The following is a 3,308-nucleotide window of genomic DNA, read 5'->3' on the forward strand; positions in this document are numbered from 1 at the left end:
TGACAACTAACTGAGCACCAAAGGGAAACCAGTGGAAGTGCAATGGACACTATGAGAATTAGTGACTTGATCAGCTATGGTGCTGACTGTTTATGTACAATGTAATACTTTATCCATTTTAGTATTTTTTTTTTTGGTGAACTCTGTAATTAACACACAATTATTCTTAGGTGTCTAAATCTTAACTGAAAAGTGATCCCGGTTAAATATAAGAGTGGGAAAAAGAGAGGGAGAAGATGTACAATTGGGGACATGCTCAATTGGACTTGCCCCAAATGATGGAGTTAGAAAAGTGCCAGGGGACTCAAATAGTATCCCATCAAGGTGGCATGTACCAATGCCATCTCACCAGTCCAGGTGATCAATATCAGTTCATAACTGATCACACTAATAGATCTAAGAGTCAAAGGGATCACACAAACAAGATTAATGTCTGCTAATACTAACTGATAAAACCAAAAAAAGGGAGAGAAGGATCCAACATGGGAAGGGGGAGACACAGCAGACTCATAGAATGACAGATGTCCTAAATAGCACTCTGGCCTCAGAATCAGCCCTTAAGGCATTTGGATCTGGGCGAAGAGCCTATGAGAGTATTTTAGGCATGGAAAGCCAAGACACTCTGTGAAAAAAAAAAAAAAGATGATGAAGAAGAAGACCTAAATGAATGATCTCAGCGAGTGTGATCCCAGTGGAAAGAACGGGGCCATCAAAGTAGGAGGTACCTTTCTCTGAAGGGAGGAGAGAACTTCCACTTTGACTATGGCCCTGTCGGAATAGGATCGAAGTCAGCGAACCCTAAAGGCTTCTGTAGCCTCGGTAACTCATGACTAGAGCCTAGGGAGATTACTGACGCCATAAACAAGAGTGTTAAATTGTTAAATCAACATCAGGAGTCACTGTGTACTTATGTCCTATGTTGGATCTGTCCTTAATGGGTTGTCCAAGGTGAAGTAATGATATAGCTACTACTGAAACAGTATTTTTATACTTTGTGGTTATTTGTGGGTGCAAACTGATGAAATCTTTACTTAGTATATACTGAAGCGATCTTCTGTATATAAAGATAATTGAAAATGAAAAAAAAAAACAAACCCTTGGTGTTAAATTGGAAATTACATATAAAATTAATCATTTTTTTAAATATCATGCAGGATCTCTGTCATTAATGTGATGTACACTGTTATTTAATGCTATAACTAGTAATCCAACAGTATATTTTCACTTTGTGTTGCTATGTGAGGGCAAACGGTTGAAATCTTTATATATACTAAACTGATTTTCTGTATACAAAGAGAATTGAAAATGAATCTTGATGGGAATGGAGGGGGAGAGCGAGTGGGAGGGGGGAGGGTTGCGGGTGGGGGGGAAGTTGTGGGGGGGAAGCCTTTGTATTACATAAGCTGTACTTTGGAAATTTATATTCATTAAATTAAAAAAAAAAAAACAAAGATGACTCTTACTCCAGCATATTTTCTTTGCTGCCAGAACCCACTTCTGGCCAGCAGAGAGCTCTTTCTAATTGTTACTTGGTTTGGAAGCCATATCTCTCTCTAGTCTATTAGTCACAAGTCATTTCAAAAATGCAACTGAAGTGCTCCAAATAAATATTGTAAATATTGAACACCATAGATTCTAAAATAGCATTACAAACATATAAAACAATAAAATAATAATAAATATTATCTGAAAGACTGCTGTATAACAGATTCTACACTGTGAAGTAGTTTTAAGTATTTTAAGAATGAATACATTATGACTCACAATAATCACTATTTCTGTCCATTCAATTTAACAATCAAAGCTGATGAATAGGAAAAACCAAAAGAATGGACCCTGAGTATCAGACCAAAGATGCAAATAAGGCAATACACCTTTAGACTTTTAAACATCAAATCACTGATACAAAGTCATTACCAATTCCTGGTCAATATCATTACCAATTCCTGGTCAAATATCAGCTTTGTCAGGGCATGTACCTGTACTTTGTCAAGGACTTGCCTCTTACCTCTGTAGTTTGATACCATTTTGAACCTTGTACACCAGGTCTACTAAACATTAACAGTTGTTTAACTGTTAACTGTTTTACAACTTCAAATGATGGTGTTTGTTTTCCTCTTTCACTGGTATTTAACTCTTTCCAACTTCCAGGTTAGGACTTATGTCTTCACATCTTGAAGCCCTATGTATTCCAAATATCTTAGCCCTTGAATTTATTCATAGCAATTACTGTAGAAAAGTGTTAGGAAAATGGCACAGTTTTATCTAAGGTGCGATCTACACCCTGACACCATCCTAGGCTCTAGCCCCAACACCATTGCTGCAAGCCAGGTGGTCACATGGCCCAACCACTAGTGTCAAGCTCCACCCCAATCCTGATGGGATTTGCTGCTCCTACTCCCCTGAACGCCCTACGTCAAAGTTTTAAAAGAACCTGTTCCTGATCTCTCTTGGCTTCTATCATCTTGTCTTCTCTCGTGGCCTTTTCTCTCCTCTCTTGGCTCTCTCTCAGCTCCTCTCTCATGCTCACTCTCTCTTCTCTCCTCTCTAGCTCCTTTTCTCTTTCTCTCTCTCTCTCCTTCTCTCTGTTATACTCTCCGTCTCTCTTTTTCTTTCTTCAGCCCTTCCCTCTGGTCTGCTGTGTTTTCCCCAATAAACCCTTTCCCTTATTTCAGTGTTTGTTGTGATTTGTGACAATCTTACAAAAAGGAATTATTTTTTTCTTCCCCGCTGTCCAGCACTTGTTTTCAACATCTGTATGAAAATGTCACCTATTTGGGGCCAGTGCTGTGGCATAGAAGCTTCCTCCTGCAGTGCCACCATCCCTTATGGGCGCTTGTTTGAGTCCCAGATGCTCCACTTTGGATCCAGCTCTCTGTTATGGCCTGGAAAAGCAGTAGAGGGTGGCCCAAGTGCTTGGAATCTTGCACTCACGTAGGGGTCTCAAAAGGAGTCCCTGTATACAGCTTTGGATCAGCCCAGCTCCATCCATTGCAGCCTTTTGGGGAGTGGACCAGCAGATGGAAAACCTTTCTCTCTGCCCCTGTCTACAACTCTACCTCTCAAATTTTACCTCTGCATTTGTTTATCAAAAAAAATGTTCCTTTGATTGTCAAAAGTTTGTGACAGGAAAGAAGAAAAAATCTAGGAATATTTTTGGAGACTTAAGGTTGGTAGGCATGACTATTACATTTGATTCAACCACCAGGGAACATGTTATGGCAAGACTATCCTCCATAATTTCTGACTTACCTAAATATTTCACTCTTAAATACTAAGCAGAGTTCAATTCTAATTTCAGAAATCTT

This window comes from Lepus europaeus, chromosome 8 (assembly GCF_033115175.1).
Source record: "Lepus europaeus isolate LE1 chromosome 8, mLepTim1.pri, whole genome shotgun sequence".
In the NCBI taxonomy this organism is placed as follows: Eukaryota; Metazoa; Chordata; class Mammalia; order Lagomorpha; family Leporidae; genus Lepus; species Lepus europaeus.